The 27,904-nt window shown below is 35.2% G+C and overlaps 1 protein-coding gene and 1 long non-coding RNA gene across 2 annotated transcripts in view; one reads left to right on the top strand and one right to left on the bottom strand.

Annotated features, from left to right (window-relative positions):
• LOC137849866 (uncharacterized) overlaps positions 1–27,904 on the bottom strand; it is a 52,983-nt gene that overhangs the window by 5,431 nt on the left and 19,648 nt on the right. The window contains exon 2 of the long non-coding RNA XR_011092118.1: positions 1,708–1,785. This is a non-coding gene — a long non-coding RNA (uncharacterized lncRNA). The remainder of the gene's footprint in view (positions 1–1,707; positions 1,786–27,904) is intronic.
• Positions 23,830–27,904, top strand: part of SEMA3A (semaphorin 3A) — a 339,984-nt gene continuing 335,909 nt past the window's right edge. The window contains exon 1 of the mRNA XM_068669962.1: positions 23,830–23,988. The gene's annotated coding sequence lies outside the window, so the exon portion shown is untranslated. The remainder of the gene's footprint in view (positions 23,989–27,904) is intronic.

The raw sequence follows: 27,904 nt of genomic DNA, 5'->3' as shown, positions 1-27,904 counted from the left end.
TCATGATGTTTGTTGGTTTTGTTTGTTTGTTTGTTTGTTTGTTTTTCAAAAACCTTTAAAAAGTAGGACTCTCAAATGTATTTTATTTGTTATCAATTAAAAAATTAAATTAAAAAAAAATATATATTTTCTCTACCTGGAATAAGCTCTGGCAGAATCATCTGTTAAACTAAGCTCAATGTTATTAGCCTGTTTAACAGCTACTTTCATTCCTATGACAGGTTGGATGAGAAACTCTGAAACTGAAATCCACTTTTCTCATTAAAGAATAGTGTATTAGTGTCTAAAAAGCAGTTAAACACAAAACATTTGATATTCATTACCATTTATCTGCATTTATCTGCCTAACAAAAGCAAATTCAGTCCTCAAGCAGTAATAAAATTTTACGTATCAGATTAATTCCTATGACATTCAGTGAAGTGTCCTGTGAACTTTAGAAGAAATTTCACTAAAATAATTCAAGTAAATTGCAAATGAGTTCCTACATCTGGCTTGAACTCATCTATCATTCATTGTAACATGAATAAATGAAGACATTCATCACAAAGCACGCAACAGAAATTGTGTTCTTCTATTGATATAATTAAATACTCATAGAGGGCTAAATGCATAATAGCTTCCAGACCTTTTATTTCATGCCAGAATTCAATGGCTCCATCCTCATATGTTCCTAGTCAGAATCATTGTGAACCCTCTCCAGTTTCTAAACATTTATTGCTGGTGCAGTAATAATAAACATCTTGCATTTATAAAATGTAATGTTGCCTAGAATTTTTCATTTTTCAAGAATGTAGATCACACTGTCTAATGGCTCTCATATGTCCAGCATGCCCATGAACAATTTGTCTTCTGAGTGGAGTGTTAATCTGACACCTCAAGGACAGAGCTGGTTTCAAGAAGACTGAGAAAAACTGGAATATTTCAAGTGTTGCAAAAACTACTGTAAATCCAAGTAAACTTATGCTGGGATTACTCAAAGACCTGGATTATATTACATCTGCCTTACATTCTTTTCTTTCTTTCTTTTTTTTTTTTCTTTTTCAAATGTGAATTATTAAATATGCCAGTAGATTTTTTTGTTTGGTTGGCTGGTTGTTTTTTGTTTTGTTTTGTTTTGTTTTGCGGGTCTGCCAAAAATAATTAAGATAATTTTGTACCTAATAATGTCATTTAGTGTCCAGTCTTGAACTGGATTTAGGAAAGAGGTATACAATAACACTGCTAGTTTTCTAGTACACTTGGAGAGACAAAAAGTTGTAAATCCAATTCTAACCTATGAGCACAAGCTGTCTGCTGGTCTATCATCAAGATCTTCCTTTTCTGAAAGAGTGAGGGCTGATAAAGGATGACAATGAAGTTCCCATCTAGTTTCTAGTGCCCTTCATTAAATACATTCCACTCATTTCTGTAAGAATTATGTTGATGTGATCAAATATCTGTTTAGATCTATAGAGAGTTGTTCTGAAACAAATGTCCCTGTACTTTTAGGGGTAGTATTTTACTCATAATGATACTAAGCTGAAGAATTAAAAATGCTTCATTTTCTAGATAGAAAATAATAGAAATTAAATTGAGATACAATGAAAATTATATTAAATTAAATAGGAAAAAATCCACCTTCATTACAACATGATAAACTACACTGAATGAACAATTTTCTTTAGACTTATTTGCACGTAGTCAAATACATATAAACATTTGCTTACCTTCAGGCCCAAAAGTTTAGCCTGCACACAAATTGGCTCATGGGTCAATGAACTGAATCATTTGCTTTACACTGGTTCCTGACAACAACAGAGAATTTCCAATTAGATTTTTCCAATTGCTGGTCAAATCCTAGAAGTATTTGGATAATGGATAAATGGACAGTTGGCTGTGATATTGTCTCACTCAACATTAGATGGCCACATCATAGAGACACGAGATCAATTAAAGTGCAGATATGTAGCTTATTGTTGATACCTTGTTTGGAATGAGATGAATTTCTACCTCCAAATGCCTGTTTCTCCTCATTGACTGTGAAATGAGCCTGAAGTGACAAGCTGAGATGTAGATGCTTACAAGAGACTAGATGATTCTTGTCTTGCTTCTCCTCAGTGCTGGTATATGTGCACAATATAGACATTGACTGTATTGGATCATCTTGAGTGCTCTGAGAAAGCTAAGTGTTAGCCTTAGGGAGCATTCCTATGTTACTGTCTTATAGAGGGGGGAAGTTCAAATTGTACTCCATTCATGAGTCATGCAGAACTTTCTTTGTTGTTCAGTACAGAATATCCATTTTATGGCCTTAGGAAATTTCCACCTGGATGGTGAAACTCAGATGCTAGACCATAAAACCTTTTGAAGGAGTATACAACTTTATTCATAAATCTATTATTGAGGTTTTTTTTTTCTTTTGTTTGTTTTTTTTTTGTTTTCCTATAAGGGAAAAAAGTGCCATAAGATGATTTCTGTGAAGTAGCACGAAATAGATGGATGGGGTGTAACTGAGGAAGTTTTGTTTTTATGGGGTGGCTTGTTTTAATCAGAGGACACAATATTTTAGATTTTGGGCTCTGCTCATGTAGGTAAAGAACGTTTTCTTCACCTTCTGTAAACAATGCATTACTTTCTGAACAGAATTCCGGTGTCAAATATTTTAAATTGATAGGTCAAAGAGAGGCAGACATTTAAAAGTTTATGTCTCTGTTGAAAATTAGAGTTTTATTATAAGATTCAGGTCATTAGTTGTTAATTGAAATCAATTTTCACTAATAACTCTATGAAAAAACTTGAAATTAATTTAGATCTGAGATCCAGGTTCCAGGACTTCAATGGCAAAACTATGTTCCCTGCTGATTGGCAAATGTGTATTTTTAAATTGTTTCAAAACATTTTGAGTGTTTTTTTTTTTGTCTTGGATTTGTCATTTTATCATCCTTTTCTTGCCAAGTCCATTGTTTGGCTAAGAAAAAAGTGTTTATTTGAAGCTCATATTTTGTTGTTACAAAAGAATGATTTGATCTAAAAAAGTCTATTTATATACAATTTTTCCCCCAGAGTCTATAGAATCCAGAAATATGTGCGTTTGAATTTTGAGCTTCTAATTCACATAGCTCTCATTAAAGTAAATAGACTTAAATCTCACTGCTACAATGTAATAATTTCTTTCAATAAAATTGCAAGTGTTGCAACCAAATAAATTGTCAAAACATATTGAGTAATGTTTTTAATCACATGTTCATTCTGCTCTTAATTTATCTAGTTACAGAGGTTTTTATTTGGCCTTGTTATTACAAACCTCTTTTCTTTTCTTTTTTTTTTTTTTTTTTTTTTTTGGTATCAAATAATACTTTACAGAGATCGAAACTGTATTAAGGTGTTGCATAAATGTACCCACTGTAGCTGCAGCTTGGAAAGATTTCAAGTATCACTTCTAAATCACACTCTCGTACCATTTATACTTACAATGTCATTTTTGGAATATTTGTTGCTTGTCATGATCTAGCATGACTAGCAAGCAAGATCTTGGATACTCTTGAATCTCAGAAGGGGAATGTATACAGAATAATTAGGTTCTCAAGGAATAATTATGTATTCTTTTGAGGCTGGGAAAGGCTGAATTATTCTCACCAGCTTAAAATAATTATGTTTCAGGTTAGATTTTCAAGTAGTTTGGGTATCAACTGTACCAGATAGCATCAGATGTCTTTTCCCAGTAAGGACATCTGGTCATAAAGACTGGCTACAACTATCTGGGATGACATACTGTAGACTAATTGAATGTAAACTTGTTTATTTATTTATTGCCCACTTCAGCATTTAAGATGTAATATTTGTGTGAACTCTTCAATATTTTTCATTTCACTCACCAAAATCATTTCAGCTATCTTTCTATGCCAGCTACAATATTATCAGGATGTTTCCATTTTATTAATACACCATTCATTTCTACACATTTTCAGAGATACCTTGACCAAGCCCCATACAATAAAATTGCCAGTTAATGTTGTGTAATGTAGAACAGACGTGTTACTCCTTATGTTCCTGGTTTAACACAGTACTTGGTGACATTGCAAGCGATTTACACAGATGTTACTAAATATTCTCATTATCGAAAAGGAAAAAGGATTTGCCTAACTTTCCTGAATTTATAGTAATAAATAAATAAACAGATAAAAATAAAACAGTAATCTCTGTAGTAATTCTCTTTCAGATACATTGCTTTATAAACCAGAAGTGTATAGCTATGACATTTTAAGGTCAGTTGCTTTAGTAGTGGGATGACAGCCTTTAACATGAAGAACTGTATGTATTTTGTTTGGTTGGTTGGTTGGTTTTTGTTTGGTTGTTTGGTTGGTTTTGTTTGTTTGTTTTGCACAAGGGTGCTAATTCTGGAACCAGAAAATTTACAAGAACAACTATACAATGTTATACAAACTTTAACACAACTGCACTATGGTGATCTGTGTTTTTATATTTACATCACTTTGCTTGTTCTGAAGCTGTAATTTTAACCATGGCCATGAATTATGACCATGAATACTAAGAAATTAAACTTCTTACAACCCCCCCCCCAAAAAAAATACACACATATATATTTTATATATATATTTTATATATATATATATATATATATACATATTTTGTTGTTTCCAGTGGAGAACTGGGAAAAATTATACTGAAAACATGTATTATTATTATTATTATTATTATTATTATTATTATTATTATTATTATTATTATTATTATTATTATTATTATTTTATTTGGTTTCTAATTAAAAAAATACAGTCATTACCTCTTTTTGGTATTTCAGAACGATATTGTTATAAGTAATAAAAATCAAACTATGTATTTTAAAACTTTGCCTCTAGTCATACAAATTGTTATGTATATCTACAATTACGACATTCTTGAGATTACATTAACCTATCTCCTTAAAAACTGATAATTAATATAATATATATTTTTGTATTTTTACTCTAGAAGAGGAGTGTTTTCTCTGAGTCTTTTAATATCAGGAATTGTATTCATTGCATTTACCTTTTAATATCTGCTGTGAAGGCATCTGCAGTGAAATTAGTAACTGTAGTTGATAATTAAAGTCTATTTAGTCTCAAAATATATTTAGCCAATAGACAGAAATTTAAAAAAAAAATGAGGAGGAAATAATCATAATTTCAGTTTCATATTTATCCTTTATTGAAATGATTCAATAATGTCTATTTCTCTGTGTAGATTATAAATTATGCACAACAAGTTTACATACATATGACTGAATGATACAAATCTACTCTGGTCAACAAAATACTTCCTGGCTTTCCATGAATGATATTGTGTAGGTATAGCCTTTATTTTATTTACTAAAATTAAACAACATTGGTTTTGCTTTCAGTCTCTTTTCCTATTTTGTTTAATTTTTATTCTTAAATAAGGAAGTAAAATCTTGTTATAGTAAGACAACAACAACAACAAAAATCACACAATTGCTTCATTTCCCAAAGAAAAACAATTCTAAAACAATTTAGAGATTAAGAGAAATATTATTTCTTAAATCCTTATTATGCCAGTGTATGTAAGTACACTTTTTCTTACATGTATTTTGCTATCTGTATAACTTTGCTGATATATGTTTGTCATTACCATTGCAAAGATGTTTGAAATGTTACAGTCCAGGAATTAATGATAATAAACAATTTGGGAAGGTTAATAATAATGATATTTGAATTTTATTTCAACCATTTACCTGATGAAGCTATAATTTTTATTATTAGAACCATAAAAGTGGTTCTAATTCAGGAATGAATTAAACTGCATGCACATGGCATATTCTACATTTCTGTATACCACATATAGCGTTAAAGATGCTTTGGTATTCAATGTATTGATATTATCTAAAACTGAATACTTATAAATCTTCCAGAAGAACATAAATCATTACCTACACTACAGAGAAATGACCTGAACTTTCAATACACGGGCATGGTTTTATTTAAAAAGCTGTTTGAAATAGTCTATTATCTGAAATGTTAATTCAGGCATTTGCTCTGCATTGAAGAACTTACAAGCCCCAGGAGTTCCTAGCCCTCTTCACTCTTAAGGCTACTGTATTTCATTTAGCCTCATTATTTTCAATTACATGGCATAAAAGGGATTTCCAGCATGACACATGGGGAGCAATGGACACAGTTCCTATAAGCACTATTTGCCTGATTGTTGCACTACAAAGACTGGTGTTGGTGGAATCTCTTATGTCTGAATACCTGGTAAGCTTCAGAATTATATTTCCATTTCCCATCTGTTTCTGTTTAAGTTTTCATGTGTATTAGTGCAATTCTGAAGTTTGTCTTGTTATTTTGACCCAATAGACTCTAATTTACATGAATACAGAACAGAAAGGAGCTTCAATCAATAACTGGAATCAATATAGCCATGAAAATCTGGATCCAGATGCTCTCCACTGTATAGTTATAAAATAAAGTCCTCCACATACAATTAGTGTCCAGTTTTATATCTTTGTCTCTTTAGATCCATTTTTTACTATCCTTCAAGTAAGTTAACCTGCAAAACATCAGAATTTAAAAGAAATTGACTGAAAATCCACAGAAGGCCTGTACAAGGCCTCTGTAGTATTCTTTTAATGACTTTTGTTGTATATTGGACCCAACTTTCTACAGTTATGAGTCTGTAGTAAAAAAAAAGTTAAGCTTGTTAATAATTCACACCATGTGGACTGAGAGAAAGTTCCTTAAAATAATAAAGCACTCTTGTCTCAGCTTCATAATATGAAAAGGGATATAAGCAGTAGCAAAATAAGCAAATATGTTTCTAATTGTGACCCTTAGCAAGAAGTAAAAAGCGGATGAGGTAAACCACTAATGAAACCAGTATATTTTTGAACAATGAGTAACTTTTTTATTAGTTTTCCATATGTGTTGATTCATTTAGGGGTTCGTCAAAGTTTTCTTCTTAATTGTCGTACAGATTATTCTAAGGTCAAGTAGTCTCAGCTAGCTTTAGATTTATATTAATATCACAGGTAAAATTGAATAATTTTTAAGTTTGAAATGAAATCAGTTTGTCTGTCTCTTTCTATTTTATTTCTACAAATTGGTCCAAAATGTCTCATTTAGGAAGTTTGTAAATATTTTTTAATTTTACTTTCCAACAGAAAATATATCAAGCAACTGTCTTACTGTCCAACTTTCCCTGAGATGAGCATTGTATTCAGTTATGACTATGGGTTTCCAAACTCTGGCACTGCTGGATCCTAGACTTAAAAAAAAAAAAAAAAAAAAAAGAGAGAGAGAAAAAAGAGAGAGTTACAGACTCCAAACCATTTAATTTACTAATTTACTAAGTATTTTACTACGCTAATACTTAACAAATAATTAAGCTCTCTCATGTTAACCAGATACATATATATATGCACATATATACATAGATAGATCTATATATATACATAGATGTGCATACACATTTGCACATCTATATATACACATGTGTATATATAGATGTATAGAGATCTGTATAGAGATCCATATAGTTTCTGAACAGGTAGTGGACTTCCTAAGCCTGTAGCTTATGTCTCCATGGTAGAACTCAAGAGCTCTGCAGTCTGTGCTTCTTCAGTACCTCTCAAAACACTTACATTGGTGTTAAGCAGAAAGCCTCAGCCTTAGTTAAAGAGAATTTCACTCTGACTCATTACTCTCAAACACTTCTGTGTTAGGAAGTTGGCATTTTCTAAGAAAACAGTTTCAGAAGGTTTCTAGTTAGAAGGAGAAACTCTATGGCACACTATAGGCACAACTCTCACCAATTTCAACAGGAGTATGAAGAGTCCACCTATATGTTTAAGGAGAATGAAGAAATAAAAGTGCTGGAATTTTATAATTTACTTTTGTTACATGTGTAGCCCTCCTGCCAGGTGTCAGTGGTAGTAACCAGGACTGGGTTCAATAACAAGTCTAGGGGTCTCCTTCTGAAATAAATAAAAATGGTGGCTTGATCCCCCACCTAAAACACCAACATTTAGGAATTTAATAATCTAACCTTTTTCAGGTGTTCCTTCTCCCCTTGCAACCACACAGGAGTTCTCAGAATATGAAACCATGCATATCTTTTATTTGGGAAAATACAATAAGTATATGGTTTCAAAATGTATGGAAAACCCACACAGTATGTTAGCAATGTGGCCAGTTTCACAGTACCATTTATTAGTCACATGGCTTTTTATGGTGTAGTGTTCCTACTACAGGCAAAAATACACTGACATCATCTGGGCCCTTGGGATGACTTTGCTCTGCTTCATTTTTCCTTCTGTAAGGTCTGTATTACACTACACTGTGTCACACTACCACATTTTTTGATTCTGAGATGTCAGCTATACCAATTAGGCATTCATCTCAGGTGCCACTGCTAGTCTGCCCCTGCTCCTGCAAATTTAGCTCTTGTAGTATTGATCTAGTCCATTCCATTGAAACATCTTTACAAAACTGCCTGAATTTTCTGCTAAGAAATCTTACAAAATATATTGATAGTAAAATCAGCAGCTAAAGCAGAAAAACAAACAGAACAAATAAACAAATACCAACATTAAAAAAAAAAAAAAAGGATGCAGAAGTAAGTCCTAAGTACTTATTATTGTATAAGAATAGAGAACCTGTTAAGCTATAAAATGGTATCTTATTTAATGGAATTCAGGTCTTTAGAATCATGTGGCATGTTCTGCTGAAGTAGAAAAGACTCTTCATGAATCTAGAAATACTGGCCAGGAAATAATAAAGTTTCTGTTAGAGATGAATACTAATGTGCAAAGGGAAAAATAATCTGAAATACATGTGCAGTGAAACAGAAAATAGCTCAAACACAAGGAAGACTAATAAAATAATATATTCCAAAAATATTTAAATCAGATAAGAATTCATAGTATGGCATGATGTTTTAGGCAAATGTAATATTGGTCCAACATGCACTGGAACGTCTCATCAGGGAGATCGTGCTTGTGACTGTACTACAGCACAGGGACTATTCAAAATGATGTAGACACTTTGGGAAGGACTTCAGAGATGTGAAAGAAAATATACACAGCCATATGCTGATTAACGAGGGTTGTTCTTATGTTGGCTCACTTGAAAAATTAAATCTATACAGGTACAGCATAAATGCATTTATTCAAGGAGCAAAGAATTATTGTTTGCTGAAATACAAGAAAATATAGTTAAAAGTGCATTATAAGGGAGATAAAGATAAAATGATCAGCATAGAATACCTGCCACAGTAGACCAGTCCCCTGTGTGAGATGAAATGAATTTTTTTGCCTTGGCTATTAAAACATTTGCATGGAAGGAAGTCACATCTGCATAGTTTCTTAAAGGGAAGAATTTTGGACTAAAATCATACTCAGTGTAAGAATGATACTGTATGGCCACAAATACACTTTTAGGGAAATTGATATATTGTTCAGAAGCAGCTTTGTAAAGACTTTCCCATAACTGAAATAATCCCACCCTTGTTCATACCACCTCCTTGTGTGACATTGACTAGTCGGTGTGAAAACAGGAGATCATTAATTATTATGGATTCTTTATTTATACCTATTTTATCAGCTAACATGTGACTGGGTTTCCATGTGAACTCTGATGGATGGTAATGCTGGCACAGATGTCCACACTGCTGCCCCTTATCAGTCACTATTGTCAGACCTGCAGCCAAATTGCTAGGCTGCTGGTCTGGCCCTGGCCTGAGATGAAGACAACTGAAAGGAGCATGGAAAACTGCTAGACACAATATGAGAAATTACTGGACATAAATAATAATGTATGTTCATGGCAGTAACAGATAGCACTGTGAGTACTGGCTGGATTTCATAAGTCATTAAAGGGATATTACGTGAAGAAAAACCAAACTTCACAGATAATGGAATTATGTCTGTATTGGGTATTAGGGAGCTTTTGGGGAGCAATCCTGCATTTGGTTCCCCCAGACTAGTCACTAAAATAAACCAATTCTGTTCTTATCACTACACCACAGGACTTGATGGAATCTGCCTTGATGACCAGGAAACCTGGGGTAATAGGGGATACTTTCACAAATTTTCACCAGGTATCAACAGGATGGTGCCCCTTCTAGTCCTGATTGCATCAACATCTACTAACTGTTTTCTAACAGTTATTAATAAATAAAAGAACTAAATAAAAGCTACAGCTTTCCTACAGATTCTCCTATTGCAACCACAATTCTGATTGCATGGTACCTGTGCTGTAAACATGAGTTGGATGACAAAATTAGGTAGAGTGAATCTACTCTAGATTTAAAACCATCCTCAAAGATTTAGAACTTGGCCTGATTTGCATACAACAATGTTAGAAACATTTATATTGTCTATAAAAAGTACCTGGAAGTGCAATAGCAGGAATAAGAGCAATGGTAATAACAATAGTAATAGTAATAAATTGAAGCATTAATTATCATTAACTGCATATACAAAGAAAAGAATATGCAAGATCACAGTAGCTCAGAGGCAAGAAGAAAAAGGGTTAAATCACTGGGACAGCAGCAGGACTCATTTGATCATGCTTTTCTTTCATCAATGTCCATCAACAATTTAATCCATAAGGCTAAGCTCCATACACACATTTACACCTCACAGCTATTATGTCTCTCTGGGAAGTCTGGCTGAGCAGAGGAAGGCTGTCAAAGAAGTTTTTATATGACAGACTGACATTTATACCTAGCATATCCCACAGGCTTTATAAAGAACACTGTTTAGTGCCATTAATGTTACATCTTGGTGTGTGAACATGATACAGCCATGGTGAAAAAGAGATTAAACCACAACTTTGGAAACTAAATCCTATTTTTCTGGAAAGAATAATTTTGGCTTGGTTTATCCTGGGGATGATCAGTTGCCCTGTTTTTTTTTTTTGTTTGTTTTGTTGTTTTTTTTTTTTTCTTAAAAAAATGTGCTGAGTTCTTTAACTTCCATTTGGAACCACATCAGAGCTTAGCTGAAGAAACCTTGTTTCTATCAAGACTTGATCTTAAGCAATCAGTGAAGATATCTGAATCACTGATCAGAGCTACTCCATTGCTAAGCATAACACTTTTTTCTGTCTTCTATTTTGTAGTTCTTGGCCCTCTTCCAGCTTTAAAGTAAATCATCATGAAACAATTTTTTATTTTTTATTTATTTTTTAAAGAAACTACAAAGTGTATTAATTTACAGTAAGAATCATAGCATTATTTTAGAATTACCTCCACATTCCTGGATCTGTGTTCTGAAAGGGATGCCAACAACAGTTCTAACACAAAGCCCCCTATATCTGTGAAGATCTTTCCACTGAGTGCATTAAACTTTAGACTGATCCCATTTGAGAAAGGTGCATTCCTTTGCTTTACAAATTTATGCCTAGTCATAGTTTCTTATATGTTGCCTTTACTTTTGAAAATAAGTCAGAGGGCTGGCCTAGGAGGTGGATGTTTGTCCGGATGCCATTCTGTTAAAGACACAGCCAGGAAAATCCTGAATGAGCTCCAAGAAGAGAGAAATTTGCCAAGCAGGAGGTTCCAATTTGTTTGGACACTATGTAATGTGTGCATGAGAGCTTCTGAGGGAGCAGGAAACAGGGAAAAAAACACAAGATATTCAAGGATGAGTGAATGTAATGTTTACTTTTATCTATTTGAACATTTTGGCTCCATTAATATGTGAGACAGATCCTTTCAAACAGAGCACTGGCTACATTGGTGGTGGTGTACAGTCCTCAGGATAGTGTTACGTTTGGGATATCTTCACAACCTTCTTGCAAGAAGAGGAGGCAGATGCCTTTTGTACCCCAAAACAAAAAAGTAGTTATCTAGCATTGCTTAAGTGACATAGCTATGTAGTGCTGGCCTGCATATTTGGTCTGCATTGGTTATATGGAAGTAACAAAGGTGCAGCAGTTCAGGATTTAGCAGAAGAATGGTAAGAGGAAGACAAAACAGTGTTGACTTCTGAGGCCAGCTAATCTAAAAACTTTTCTTTTAGGCCCTTCTATAGTCAAAAGAAAGCACTAAACATTACAGAGGATTATTAATTCCTTTCTAAAATGGTCAGTATGCATGAGGAACATCACTTTATAGCTCATCATTTCTTTAATTTCTGTAGAGGAAAGTTAAACATCTTTCTAGGATTAAGCAGACAAGTAGAAAACGGTCAAAATTAGCATTCAAGACAGTCTCTGTTTGAATACACAAAATAATTAGCTCACTTTTTTCTCACAGACTTTTTCACATTTCCCTGGAACCATTCATTGTGATCTAATACATGTAGGTATTAAAAGTATTTTTATGAAAGATAAGTGTTATGCAATATACATAAAGTCTATGTAATTTGTTCTGGAGCCTCTGAAAAAATAAGCTTTGAAGAGCTTTCAAAGAGAGAAGTATAGCTAAAAGTGTCTGGTGAGTCCTGTTTGTCACAGATACATACTGCACAAGCAGGATAGTAAGGATGAGTAGGGTGGGTTAACTATAGTGACTGCATGAAAGGATGTAACTAACATCATGACTGTATATTATTACATGATGATAGAATACATGACTGTATGTATAATTACATAATAATTCCTACATGAAAAAGAAAAAGAAAAAGAAAGAGAAAAAGAAAAAGAAAAAGAAAAAGAAAAAGAAAAAGAAAAAGAAAAAGAAAAAGAAAAAGAAAAAGAAAAAGAAAAAGAAAAAGAAAAAGAAAAAGAAAAAGAAAAAGAAAAAGAAAAAATAAAGATGTCTTTTTGACAATTATTTTCACTGTTCATCCAAGGTGGTGGCCTCAGAAGAAATCTGAGAACAACCTTCATACATTACCTACCCCTGTGATAGAACTTCTAATCTTCATAACCTCAATCAAGAAGGAAATATAGAATAAATTTATGGAATAAATTGTATCTGTCTTTCTCCTTCTCCTTCTCCTTCTCCTTCTCCTTCTCCTTCTCCTTCTCCTTCTCCTTCTCCTTCTCCTTCTCCTTCTCCTTCTCCTTCTCCTTCTCCTTCTCCTTCTCCTTCTCCTTCTCCTTCTCCTTCTCCTCCTCCTCCTCCTTCTCCTTCTCCTTCTCCTTCTTCCTTGGTCGGTATATCTCGAGGTCAGTGCATCCCGAGGAATAGGAAATCGGGGAAGGGGGGCAGGAAACTCGCGTGGATGAGCAAGGAGCTCATCAATAAGATCAAAAGGAAGAGGATGGTCTATGAAAAGTGGAAAAAGGGCCTGTACTCTTGGGAGGAGTATAGATGTGTTGTCAGGGCCTGCAGGGAAGTGACAATGAAGGCTAAAATCCACCTAGAGATGAGGCTTGCAAAAGAGATAAAGGATAATAAGAAGGGTTTTTTCAAGTATGTAAACAGCAAGAGGAAGACTAGGGTAATGTGGGTCCCTTGATGAATGAAGTGGATGTCCTTGTCACGGGAGATGCTGAGAAGGCAGAGATACTGAATGCTTTCTTTGCTTCAGTCTTTGCTTCAAGGACACTCCCTGGGACTCCTCGTCCCTGACAATAGGACAAAGGGTCTGGAAAATGGAGGGCTCCCCCCTGGTGGACGTGAGAGTGGTTCGGGAGCATCTGAGTGGGCTCAACCTGCACAAATCCATGGGTCCCAATGGGATGCATCCGCATGTGCTAAGGGAGCAGGCAGATGTGATCGCTGAACCACTTTCTATCATCTTTGAAAGGTCCTGGAGAACGGGTGAGGTTCCTGAAGACTCGACGATAGCCAATGTCACTCCAGTCTTCAAGAAGGGCAGGAAGGAGGATCCCAGAAATTACAGGCCAGTAAAATGTTCCAGCACTGGAACAGGCTGCCCAGAGAGGTTGTGCGGTCTCCTTCTCTGGAGATATTCAAGGCCTGTCTGGATGCCTACCTGGGCAGCCTGCTCTGAGGAACCTGCTTTGGCAGGGGGCTTGGACCCAATGATCTTTCAAGGTCCCTTCCAACCCTTACAGTTCTGTGATTCTGTGTGATTCTGCAATTCTGTGATTCTTTCTTCTTTCTTCTTCTTCCCCTCCTTCCCCTCCTTCTCCTTCTTCTTTCCCTTCTCATTCCAGGTAATTTGTGTCTGCCTACTGAAGTAACTTGTGTTATGCATTTAAACTCTTGCCCTGTCAGTGTATATGTTTTTCTTCAAATGGCCACTTAACTTGAATTTACCCTTGACCTCTTCAGGTGATTTCAGTATTTCATTTATCTAGCTGCAATGAATCTTGCACTAAAAAGGACAGGGTCTGCAGAAATATAAAATGTTCTGAACTCCAGATTGAACACAGTCTAACTTGCAACAAATTGTCATTTTCATGATGGTTAAAAGCAGAGCTTGAGGTTAAAAATTTCATGACCTTTGGTGATTTCTTCAGTGATTTTTCTCAATAGAAGTATTATACTGGTGATATTTTGTCTACTGTCTGTTCATTTGTAGAGACTTTAAGTTAGCTTGTATGAATCCACAGATGGGAAGTTATAGCTGCAAAGAATAAAATGTTATAGCTGATCACTTGAGACTTAGTAGAAAAATTTTATAACATTATGTAACCTCATAAATATATTATTTTTGCATAATCCTTCCTGAATCTTCAATACATCCTATGTGTGTTTGAATAGACAAAGACTCTTGGATGACAAAGTCTTCAGGAAAGAGTTATTTCTAGAGTATGGTACAGTGAAGCCCTGTTTCTGTCCAGTGTGTCTTCATATTACTGTAATGCAAACAATAGTATGTTAAATGAGCATCTGCCCTTGTAAATACCATGTATCAAGCTGTAAATGAAAAAAATAGATTAGAAATGACGTTCAGGATGCTGAGTTTGCCTTAGCAGAAGAAATGCCATGCAACCACACCATACTTTGTTGAACCATTGAGATATGCAAAAAGATGCAAATTTAAGAAGTTATGTGAATGGCATTATAGCCAGGCTCAGATGAAGCATAAGGGCTGACAAATGCCAAGTCTGTACCCCACTGCAAGGGAAAAATCTTGCTCAACCTGGCCCACCCAGCTAACTATGCTCCTTCTTGGTGGTAGCGTGATGGTTGGACCAGATGATCTTGAAGGTTTTTCCAACCTTAATGATTCTATGATTCTCAACCAATATAATCTGTTTTAGTGTGAGATGACATCATGGATTGTCTACTCAATTCAAACCAGCTAACTACTTATAACCAAAAGTTCTTTTTGCTCCAAAGACAGAGGTATGTACTTTAAGTCCTACCATGTAGATTCAGGAGAAAATGATGTTGAGAAAATAATTCAAAAGTAGAGAAAGAATGAAAAGAATCATAGACTAAGAGTTTAAGACATAAGCTAAACTGGAAATATTAACAGAAAAAAAAATATGACTGGAATGTAGGGAAGGGGAGAAGGGGTAGGTGAGCAAGTGAACAAGAAAAGAAAGTTATATAAAAGCGTGAATTATATCATATAATGAGAACAATGTAAAATGCCTTAAAAATGAGCATATCTCGGAGTTTATTCAGTTAGACAAGTAAGCAAAAAGCCAATGCAGGGATCCAGGTCAGGAAGCTGTGATGAGATCTAAACAGGCCTGAGATGAATCTCAGCCCTTTTAATCAAACCACTGATACCTCTTGGATACTAAGTTGAATTTGGAACAAGATACACACCTCAAGTTTTTCAGTTTGGTTCCAAAATAAGATTTGGCAATTCTAAACAGGAAAGCATTTATTTTCTTCACTGCACCAACTAGGGAAAAGTCAAAATGCACAGCACAGAGGAAAGAGATGCTGAAGGGGAGTTGGTCAGTATAAAAACAGGGCAAATTTGAGAGAAATTGCATACAGAAAGGGTCAAAATGAGAAACCTCTATTGGAACTGAAAAAGTAACAGGGCACTAAATTATGAATAGAGAGAGAGAGGTAAACGTTATGTTAAAAAAAAAAAAAAAAAAAAAAAAGAACTTCCTGTGCTTTTAAGCTGTGGTTGTAGCAAAATCTGGACTTACTAAATAGGTTGTATTTACCTTGTTGGGTTCTACAATATAAATTAAATGACACGTGTAACATGCCACTCTGAAATGTAAAATTATTGTAGAACGAGAATTTGAACAATGAGAAACAGCTTCCTTTTCCACTTGAAATTTCCAATATAAAGAGGATTTGAGATTTGTTTTAGTTTTGTCTTCTTTAACAGTCATATGTAAATAAGATAAACAATTATAACCAAATTTTCTGATTTTTTTTTTTTTAATTAAGCTGCTTCACATAGACAAAAATTGAAAAGTAGGGTGAAGGAAGAATTATACATTAAAAGTTTTATTTACAGAAATACAAATATCATCACTTACAGGACCAAAATAAATTTCCCCTGATGACATCAAAGAAGCAGATCTTCAAAGAGAAGGAAAATTCCTATATGTAGTAAAATTGAGGGACTCCCAATTATTAGCTTGCAAAATTAAGCAGAACTGTGCTTATTTAAAATAGTGAGAAACTGGTCAGTAATTTTTCTCTCCCTTTGCAGCTTTCTATCCTGTAAGAATTACAGAAAAGTACATTACTATTGAAAAATACATAAACCCCCACTGAAGTATGCATTTTACAACACTTAACTAAGCCTGTGGAAGTCCCACATTTTAATATAATAAAAACTCCTGCTTGTTCTGCATTTGACATCCATAAATCTCAAAGCACAATTTTGGAGATCAGTATTGTTGCCTTTTGACAGACTGAGAGACTAAGGGGTAATAAAAGAACACCCCAAAAATTCACCAGCTTCCAGAGTTTGGAAATTGTATCTGAAAACCAACCAAACCAACCAAGCAAAGTAAACAGGTGAGGCTGTGGAGTAATTTAAAGGCCTTTCGGTCTGCAGATTTCTGAAACTCTGAAGAGGATTTCTGAAACTTTGTAGTAGGGGTAAAGAATGATATGTGCAAGTTTGGACTGAGAAAAAAGGCTCTGCTGCACTGAGCAGTCTAGACTGATCTTTTTAGTCTGGATTTCAGCCACTTTCACAGAAAAGAAATATGTTTAACAGCAGCTACTGATGGAGGAGGAGGGGGAGGATTAGATACATGAATCCTAAAACATACTAACCTGCTTTGTATACTTTTTCACTCTTAAATCTGAGCTTTGGGTTTCTTGATGCAACTGGTTAGTGGTAAGAGCACTGCAATCCAAGTTTATCAGCACTGCTAAGAAGCACTGTAATGTCACTACAGAAATATTTATTACCTACCAGTAACTGCTGGTAATTGTTGAAAAAACAACCTGAAAGACATGTCTATGCTCTTGCTGGAACGACTCACCATGATGTAATTCCCTAAGCACCTCCACTAGGAGACAGTAGTAAAAACCTATGAATGTATTCTCCCTGTTAACATTCCTTCCTTCTCTCTTTAACATAGACAAAAAAATAGCAGTGTACACACATAAATTATCTAAAAAACAAAACTGATTGTTTCACTAGGGTGTAGCTATGCAGGAGGGCATTTTAGGATGTCCTGTTATCTATAAACAGACTGCAATTTTTTCACATTTATTGACAAGGAGTTTAGTCCACAAACATTCTTCATTTAGTATTTCAAGGCGTTAATATGGAAATTGACCCAATTTTGCAACCTCTGTGGATCTCTAGCTGATACAAACGCTTCTGTTTGAGAAATACTAAGACTTTGATTTGGGCAATATTCAGCCCTACTTGGGAAAGCTCTGAATGATTTCATACATACTTTGCAGCAACAAGAATTGACTAAAGCTCCAGTAGAAGTTTCATAAGCCTGTGTGACCTCACCACCACCATACAGGAAGTCCACCACCCCCAGACCACAGTTCCTCCCACACACCCCAGTTGGGAGATGGAGGGCAGAGGAGGGAGGTGGAAAATCCTGGTTCTGGCACTGCCTAAGTGTCATTATATTGGCTGAGATTTGGGCTAAATCATAGCCTCAGAACCTGGTCTGTTACCTCTTGTTGGCAAATGGTTGCATTAACTAGACAAGTCATTAATTCCCAACCTTCTTTCCTCCTCCTCTCCCTTCACAGCACACTTAAAAATTTCCAACTCATCTGGCTAGTTTCAAACCCGTATTTGCACCAACTGGTTAGTTTAGGTCTATTAGCTCACAGACCATTTAGACCATCTGGTTTTCCTCCAGTCTTTCCTAGAGCCCTGACCCCGGTGATCTCTGCATTTGAAGATCATCCATGTCTGAAGAAACTGTTTTTAGAGGTGACAATCCTAATTACCATTCGCTTCTGTGGGCATGGTCCCAGCTCGTTCAATGTAGTTATATGATGCATGTGCATCTTTTCCCATCTGCTGTCTCCTGACACATTTAAGTCAGGGTTATGCAAAACCTATTATACATGATGTAGTGTTAGGGAATATTCACATTTTTAAACCACAAAAAAAAAAAAAATATTGAGTCCTAGCACAATTTATATCCTCCTACACTATTTATATAACTACAAAACTTTCATCTTGTTTCCATAGCCAGTCTCACAATAAAGAGTGCATGGATTCGATTTCTAGGGATTCTTGCTACAACTCTCATGTGACACCATCTTAGGCCCTCACCCAGAAACCTGGGAAATAAATTGCCCTGTCAGTGTGTTCAGAATGAGAAATACTTTCTCATTTAAAAGACATAAGATTGCATAAAGGGAGTTAAATGAACAGAACTATATTTTAATTGAACAGAACTATATACTGTCTGGACACCTACCTGGGCAGCCTGCTCTAAGGAACTTGCTTTGGCAGGGGATTGGACCCGATGATCTTTATGGTCCCTTCCAATCCCTTCAATTCTGTGCTTCTGTGACTCTGCAATATGTGGGGAGACCTTCTATAACATTGATCTGGGTAAACTAAATAATGAACAGTAGGTGAGGCTACCATCCCCAAGGCCCATCCCTGGACCTGAACTCTTTCTACAACAGCTATGTGCAGCCAAGATTATGGGCACTGTCTTCCTCCTTCCAGTTACATCCAGCTCACACATCTCATTATCCAGGCTTAAAAAATTATTTGGGGACAGTTTCACCTCCCAGTCAGTAGCATTTAGATTGTAGTAGTATGTCATCTGTATGGGATCCTCAAGTCATTGGTCAATAGGTAGCTTGGGAGCAGTGGTTAGGGTGAGTTGTTCTGGCAATGTAGCAGACTGCTTTCCAGCATTCCATTTTCCATTCCTTACAGCTTTACACATCCTTCTCCCCACAAAGTCAACACTTCTGAAAACATGTAGATTTGTTGAATGCAAATGCATTCACTCAGGATATATCCTGTAGTGCTGGTACTGCCAGATGGAGCTCGCTCGCTCGCTCGCTCGCTCGCTCACTCACTCACTCACTCACTCACTCACATTAGGGTAGTAGAAAGGTGTGCCATGGAGGCACCCCTGTCACTGATTGCAGGAAGTGACTGCCAGGCCTAGAAGTCTGTCACAACCCTCTTAAGGTTTGCATTACTTTCATGAGATTTTCTACCCATCCCAGCTAAATAGACCAACCTTCTGTTGCGAGGGAAGATATAATACTGAAATCCTTGACCTACAACTGCTCTAAGTGTGCTCCATTGCTCCACAGTGAACTCACTGTGCCTCTTTCAGTTGCCACTTTCTTGTCTTCCCATTATAGACACAGTTCTGTCACCAGTATGCTACCAGAGAATCAGACCACCCTGAAATATCACTCTTAAAATGGTAAGCCCCTACAATTTCTTGAGCTTCTTCAGAGAAGAATCAAAGAAATTATATGGGAAACATTGATGTATTTTTGTTTGTTTGTTTTTTGTTGTTCTTTTTTAACAAAATGTTTAAATCATTTATTTTGCAGAGATAGAGGTTGTTACTCTTACCCTAATCATTTCACTTAAGAGAGAACATGGTCACAGATTCTAAACAAAAAATCTATATTAAATAAACAAATAAATAAATATTCTATATTCTAAAAAAAAATATATATATATCTATATTATTTTTGCTTTTCTTATTCTGCCTATATTTTCCTGCATAATGCAACTTTTTACATCCAGTAACTCAGGTAAATCTCACTATAATTATATGTGAAAGAAAAAGCCCCTTTCTAGCCCAGGAGCTTTCATTTGCTGAAAATCAAAAGATTTTGCCAAAAAAAAAAAAAAAAAAAAGTGAGAATATTTCCTTACAAGGTCACAGTTACCTAAATAAATCACAGCCAGCTTCACACTCCAGACTCTATTTATATTTTGAGCCAGGGAACATCTGTTTAATAGTGGGTGGTCATGTAACAGTTTCATGGACAACAGAGCCATCCTAGCATGCTTGAAGATGTCAGGAAAGGACTATCCTTAAATAAGTGAAGAGTTGTAGAGATGTAAATTGAAGGAGAGTCATCTCCACTATTCTGAAATACTATCTTCTCAGAAGTCAAATAAAACAATATAACAGGAATGAATTAAGATGAATTAAGACAAATTTACCAGGAAAGTTCCTATTTAAAATATAAAGTACAAGCCAATACTCTATGGCAGTTTCTCAATAATAGCTGCAGTCACTTCTACCTTTATATACAAGAAAAACTTGAGATATGTCAACATCTTCTGAAGGTAACAGGGCAGTGTCTCCCACTGCCTCCAAATATTTTGAAGAAATGTGCAGAGAAGACACAAACCTTGTTACTTTTTACCTGTGTGTTACACAGGTTAGTCACCTTGGTAAAGAATTTGCACAGAAAAAGAAAATTCTAGATTATTGGATGACAACTGGACTTTGTAAGGATTTAGGGAGTCTGAGATGTTTGAATCTATAGAGAATCCATACCTAACACATACCATTGCCCTTTCCATAGTACCAAAGGGTCCAGGAACACTACCTTCAGCACCCAGAATACTGAACATGATGTTACAGAAAATGAGAGAAGAGGTCATTGTCAAATTCCCCTGCTGTGTATTTGTGGTGTTTCATTTATATGACAGCTTAAGTTTCTTTTTTCATTTAGATTCTTTCCCTGAAAATGTATGTCTACTGATTTCTTTTCAGAAGGTCAGAGAAGGCAGGGGAAAAACAGAAACAACACCTGTAACAGAGCTGCCTTTCTCTGTAAAACATTTCTGTTGAATCCCTTTTCTGGAATATAAATATCCCAGTCCTTGGTCTGGTTCTTTCTCTTCCTGAAGGGATCAAACATATCTCTGCCTCCTTTCAAAGACTGTTTGTATATTTTTCATTAAACTATCTTTGAATAAACCGTCTAATAAATAGAGCAAGAGACATTTTCCATCTCTCTTGTCTCAGGTGAGTGTTCCAGCTACCAGCCTAAACAGTGTAGCTCTCTCATGTTACAGCAGAGCCAGAGAATTTTTTCATATGTCATGAAAAGTGCAGGCATTGAAATAACTTAATTCCAGTAAACCTGTGGAAATTAGCTGGACCATACTGTTGTAGGTTAGAATACATTTGATTGTCTTTGAAAATTTGAATTCCGTTTTGTACAAAGCATCAGCAGTCTTATAAAATGTTTCTGGACTGAAGGTGAACCCTTAGCTTTCCAGGGATCCTCAAAATTTAATCTTGAAATGGAAAATAAACCGTTCAGTGTTCAGAATCCTGAGAAGTCTGTGCTGCTGCCAGACACAGAACTTAAGTCTTTTGATAAACTTTATATTGAGATGTCTTCTAACTTTAGGAGACTCCTGCATAGGAATGTTAAGGCTCATTAATCCCTAAATCTTTCCCAATTTATTTTGTGTGGTCCTTCTCTCATTAAGAGAGAAGGGCATGCCAACAATCTAGCTCCATAAAAAGCTCAGACTAAGAGAGCAATGAAAAATACATTCTTGTTAAATTCCTGTTGTGCTAAAACAATCCTAGGACTCACCCAAAAAAAACAAAATCCAAACAAACAAACAAAAAAACTTTAAGGAACTTTTTCACAAAAAGTTGTGTGTGTGGTTTTTTTTTGCATTTTTTTTTTTTTTTTTTGCCATTTTTTATGTTTCCTTTGTTGTTTCAGTTACCTGGCTATGAATGGGCCTTATTGAAAAATTCATAACAAGAGATTACATGGGAAATATCCATAGGATTTTGTATATAACCCACTCTTGTCTAAAGGGTCTGATAAAACAGCTGGTATGTATTAAGGAGCAGCATTCCCTATATACAATAAATAAGTACTATAGTATTCTACGATGGCATCCTAGAATACTGTGGTAATATTGCTTGAGACACAATCAGAGTTCTTATAAAACATCATAACTCTGCTGATCAATGCTAAATGAAACTGGCTGAAGATTTGATATGCAGAGTGGTGGATTTATTTAGACTAACATAATGTGAAATCCCACATCATCGATAGGAATAGAATGTGATTTGTCTAACCTATTTTAGATACCTACATAGGTTTTACTGTTTTTCTGTTTTGTTTTTTTTTTGTTTGTTTTGTTTTGTTTTGTTTTTGAATAAAATATTTAATTTAATATTGATATTGAATATAATATTTACTGTTCCAGAATTTCCTGTTTGTCACCATTAACCACAAAGGCATATCAGGGTTACAAGCTCATATGTATGCATCTGTAGTGTCTTGTCGGGGTGTCTTTTTTACTGGAGAAAACTGCAGTAGAGATTCACTGAGGGAATTGTACCAGACTCATTGTTTTTGAGCAGAAGTCCAGGAAAAGGTGGACCAGCCTTATTTTAGTTCCACTTAAACCTCAAAGTAGAGAGCTGGTGAACACATGAGCTCACACTTGGAAGCTCTGCACTTGAGATCATTTTGATACTTCACAAACAGCTCTTCTCTCCTTCCTACATAAGAGTCTAAAGTGAAGTCTAAACCATGATAATGGTTTATCATTATAAACCATTGTTGCGATATCAGGGATTCTCTGACCATCTGCTGTAGCCAAGTTTCAATAACCTGGGAGAGGCAGTGTGACAAAATCGCCCCTGACATATACTGGTGTGATTATACCAGGGCTGATTTTGGCCCAATGTATGTCACACAGAAGTTTATAATAAAGATTCCCTTGTTCACTTTGATAATCTGCTTCAACCGTTCTCAGATATAAATGCTAGTGGCAGATTCACTCCCAATACTCAGATTCTCTTTTTCTTTTAAACTAAACCAGACTTTACAGACAATGTAAAGCCCTCAAAGCAACTCTAATCCATTTCCAAAAGATGCCTCAGACCATACGGTAGCCCAGGATTCTGTTTTGAATAAACCCATGCTTATGCTCTTTGCAACTGAGTATTTCTAATGTAAGTGCCTGGAAGGAGGAGGAGGGGAAAGAGGCTCATTAATAATCATGATGGTTTCAGTATTGCAAAACTCGGTCAATTTGATCATCCACTGTGCTTTATCAGGTTTGTTTTATTGCAATTTGCTTGTGTCTGCACGGTTCCCATTTTGGGGAGCCACAGTTCCTGGGAGCTCTCCTGCTATCCCCACTTCTAGCACTGTAAAACAGGGGCCTGCTGTTTTAATCACGCCTCTCTTTTTCCAATGTTGTTTGCGCCCTGGTACAACCCATCTGCCTTGAATCTAGTGCTCCACTGGGGCTGCACACATCTGCCAGCCAGACTACCTTCGTACACAATTACTCAATCCACCGTAAGGCTCTTTAATAGGAAACAAGTGTGACAACGGCAAGCCCTTTTTTTTTTCTCTCTCTTTCCCTCTCTCTTTCCCTCTCTCTCCCTCTCCCCCCTTTTTTTTTTTTTTTTTTTTTTCTTTAAACTACATAGCCAAACTGCCCTAATAGAGATGAAGCCTGATAGATCCACCCAGGTGTAGGTGAAATGGTAGAGCCTCAAGCGTAATAGATGCTGTGCTTTTGTGCTGAAGTTCCACGCAGTGTCCTGAAGGGTTGTCTCGCAGCAGTGAGATGGGTTGCTCTTTGCACAGTTACAAAGTCAATGAGCTTCCTCCTGCTTACATGTATGACTAATTTAGAAACCAACCTGGATCTAGGTGAGCGCTGCAGAACTCTTTCTTCTCTTCAGTGCACGGACAAAGCACAGCACACAGTAAGTGATAAATTTGCCTTTACTTGTTTTACTTGGGAATTAGTTAACTGTGTTTACTTTTGAGAGAATCCTCTGAAGGCTGGTGCAGAAATGAACCAGAATAACGTTTGCATGCAGATCCCTTGTGTATTTCCTCCTGTTTTATTTTACACTGTGCCCTGGTCCTGCCACTTCAGCCTGAATACTCAGACAGTACAGTTCTGAAGCTGCTTTCTTATCTAAAACTGAGATATATAATGATATCAGTAACACATAGGTCCATTTCTCTATTGATGTATGTGTCTGTGTACATATCCAATTACAGGGCAGAAGTAGAGTTTAATCAGTTTTGTGATGAAATGCAAAAACAAAAATCCCTAAATTAAAAAACTAAAATACTGTAAACCTACTCATTTCTGTGGAGGGGAGAGAGGAGGGAATAGAGGAAGGAGGAATTGAAATCTTAGGAATTTTAAAAATTTAAACTAATTTAGCCTGCAAAAGAAAGATGAATTATTTTGTTTACCAAACCATTGATTGAAATGTAAAGAGAATGCCACCAAACTATAAATTAGCAAACTGTATCAACTACAGTGATAGTAAAGCTTGAAACAAAGCTTGTCTAAAATGCAAGAAGAGGCATATTAGAAACAGATGTATAGAATCTCAACTTTGACTCCTCAGTCTTTCATGCTTGGTTTAAAGCAGCCTTAAAGTTGCCTTTACTTTGCATTTACAACTTTGGATTTGCAGTTAAACTGTGCTTGAACTTGAAGTCAAGATTTGATCTTAGCACACACATATTCTTCGAACCTCCTACCGGAGTTTTACTTTGCTATTGGGAACATGATTACCACTGCAGCATATATGCTGAAATACATTAACAAGCTTTTCATGATGAACTTTGAGGTGGAATGCCAGCCAATGTAAAAGAATGTGTCCATTGCATATACAAAATGTTCTGTCTGAGAAATAAACACATAAAAAGGATAAAAAGGATCTGCTGGCATCTCAAGTAGATGATGACACAGTGTAAGAATGCATACCAGAAATATGTTTGAATTTATTTTCCAGAGGATCCAGTCAGATGACACTTCTCACTTTAGGCTTAATTTATTCTGAACTATTGTCCAGGTTGGTGGCTGTTGTCAATACTGGAAGTGGAACAAATGAGCCTACATAGTTATGCCTATAAAATGCTTTTCAATAGTCTTCCATACTGCAGAAGAGTTATTTTCTTTGCTCTTGGACAGACAAGTATATATGGTCCTTTTAATTAGCCATGGCTTTAGGCTGCTGCAGTTTGTACATAATAGCCATTAGCCTGACTCTCCTGTTAAAAATAAAATATAGTAAAATCCAATCTGTTGACAGTAATCATTTGAACATGGCAATTTAAAAAGGATGAAGTTAGAAGTATAAGAAGGTAAAGCAACCATCTCAGAAGAAATATTTAGACCTCTATTTGCTGGCATCAGACAGCAGTCAATGCCTACCCCCTACAGGGAGAGAATTTAATTTCATTGAGCCTCCCTTAGTGCATGAACACTGTAGCAGTTCAGTTCATCCACTAGAGTTGTGCAGTTATTCTCTGACTCTAACAACTGCCCCATAATGATGAGGTCAGACTGTGATTAATAGAAAGACATTTTCAAAGAGCTGGATTGCTAAGAAATAGCACAATTAATAAATAGCAATATACATTTTTTCTCTCTTAAATTTAAACCAGTGGAAAATGGCTTTTGGAATTTAAAAGCCATAATCACCTGTGCTCTTTCACAGCTGCAAAGTTAGTGTGAATTTACAATAAATTCCTGCTTACCTTATGTCATCTGCATAAACTATATATCTTGAACATAACTTTGCAACCATCCCTGTGTGGTTAGAGTAGATCAAAAATGGTCTTAGAAATTACACTATGCCTATGAATTTAAGATACTACCTATTAAGGTACTAAGGTGAGATTGATAGAAGTATAGGTGAGATTGGTAGTTATGGGGCACATTCTCTCTTTCATACTCACATCAAGTACTCTGACAGTATTAATATCAAAACAAATTACTACTCCTCCTCACCCCACCCCCACCCCCAATCTAACAGTTTTTGATTGGTACTTTATCCATTTCTTTTAGTAGGACTAATTTCTCTGTAAGGCACTTAGGTAAAAAAAGAATTAAGATAATATTGACTGATAAGTTTCTATTTACAGAAATAAACTGAACAAAATTTATCCCTGGTTGCTGGCCAATTTGTGTGATTGTATGTATGGAATACCTATTGTTATAATGTATTTTTTGAATTGCAGATTTTTTTGATTTTCCACATAAGATAAAAAATATATATACTGTTTTAAATTATATTTTTATAATACAATAACTTTTAAGTCTTTCATATTTTGTTTACTATTACTATGAATTTTAAGGGTGTGCAGTTTAACTATAATCTACTTTTCTCTCTTTCATCATCGTTCTGGTATACACACAAGCATATACACATATAACAACAAGAAATATTATGATCTATCCATTCTCCTCACTTTTAAATGGTGCTTTAAATCCCTTAAGACCTTCTGTTGGTGTTTTCTTCAGTACCTAAAATAGAGCCTGATCTCTGCAACAACTCATGTGACATCATGGAAGAGTCATTCTAATGGAATCATTTTAAAAATAGTTTGTTAATAGACATCATTTGACCATATTATTTACTAACAAACCTCCATTGAAGACATAAATATTAAATAAGTCTTTTTTCTTTCTATAACTAACATTTTTACAGAAGGCTTTAATTTTACTCCCTTTTGCTTGTGTAGTGGAATCTATAGGTATTGTATGACACAATGAATCCTGTATTATCTGCTTTGATACTATTATTCATGGCTGCTAAAGATTTAATGAATCTTAAACTGAAAAAGATGTAGAAATAGTGCTTATAGGCATAACAATGTGTTACTGATGAGCATCAAAAGATTACCAGGATATTAGCTAGGGTTACAGGAAAACCTCAAATCATTTAAATTCCACAAATCCAAAATATTTTCCATAAGAAATCACTAAAGAAAGTTTCTCTTCATCTGTATTATCACTTATTATACAAAGCACCAATTTCAAGCTAGTTCAGAACTTTGCTCTGCCAAGGCCAACATATTGCAAGCCTAGTTAAGTATTGTTAATGCTGTTTACATTAGAATCACACCAATTATTTACCGCAGTATACTGGAGTACACAGATTTTTGGATTTTACTTTACTAAGTCTTGTTTACTTCTGTGATTTTAGGTAGAAGTAATTTGAACATAACTTGTTTTTCATTCTTCTTATGTAAAGAAAGTATCAATGTAGATTTGATATATGAGCTGTTACTTGAGGGCATTTTAGGCACTTCCATGGAACCTAAGTGTTTGGTCTAGAAAACTCATGTCCAGTGATAATCAGGTTTTGGCAGTGACTGTTTAGCACATGCTTTTAAAATAATGTTTAACATTAAGTAAATCAGACTAATCTGGATACAATAAGAGATTTCTTGTTACCAGACTGCTGTGTCTATTAAAACTAAATCACCTCAAGTTGAAAATTTGTCTTTTGAGTTCAGTTGAAAACAAGTCTTCTTTGTTGTTGTTGTTTCATTTGTTTGTTTGTTTTAAGATTCAAAAGACAATTACATCCTGTGTCTTGTTGCTCTATATCAGAATTAAATACTTAAAATACCATAAATCTGTTATTGTGGTTTATTAAATTCAGTGGCATCACAGTAAAGAGTTGTTGATTGTTGATAATTTATTCTTAATATATGGACCTGTGGAAGTTCACATAAAGTGCTTGTCTGAAACAATGCTGTCATTCTCATATATCGTTTTAATATTCAAGTACCAGTTTAACAAGTGGATTTTCTCATATGTACAAGTAGATTGGTCTTCCATGTGAGTGAGGAAATTGGATGTTG

The sequence above is a fragment of the Anas acuta genome, chromosome 1 (assembly GCF_963932015.1).
Source record: "Anas acuta chromosome 1, bAnaAcu1.1, whole genome shotgun sequence".
In the NCBI taxonomy this organism is placed as follows: Eukaryota; Metazoa; Chordata; class Aves; order Anseriformes; family Anatidae; genus Anas; species Anas acuta.
This window is presented reverse-complemented; position numbering and strand designations above follow the sequence as displayed.